Genomic DNA, 288 nt, shown 5'->3' with positions numbered 1-288 from the left:
AAAAGAGCTGATACTGTCTTGATCGCCAAACTAGCCGAGTCGAGGAGCCGCTCAGCCTCAACTGAAGATAAAAGCGAAGCCTTGAAGGTTTATCACCGAAACACCTGCAGGACGAAGGCTCCGCCCCGACCTTCAACGCACAGCTCATTCTAGGAAACGTAGATGCCAGTCCTTTACACGTCTAGAGTAAATAAAAGGCCATGATGAACAAATGACTATTTCCATAGGCACAGAAAGAAGGAAAGAACGTGGGAATAAATGAAGGAGATGAATAAAGAGCGAGTATTT

This window comes from Penaeus monodon, chromosome 25, assembly GCF_015228065.2.
Source record: "Penaeus monodon isolate SGIC_2016 chromosome 25, NSTDA_Pmon_1, whole genome shotgun sequence".
NCBI classification, from domain to species: Eukaryota; Metazoa; Arthropoda; class Malacostraca; order Decapoda; family Penaeidae; genus Penaeus; species Penaeus monodon.
This window is presented reverse-complemented; position numbering follows the sequence as displayed.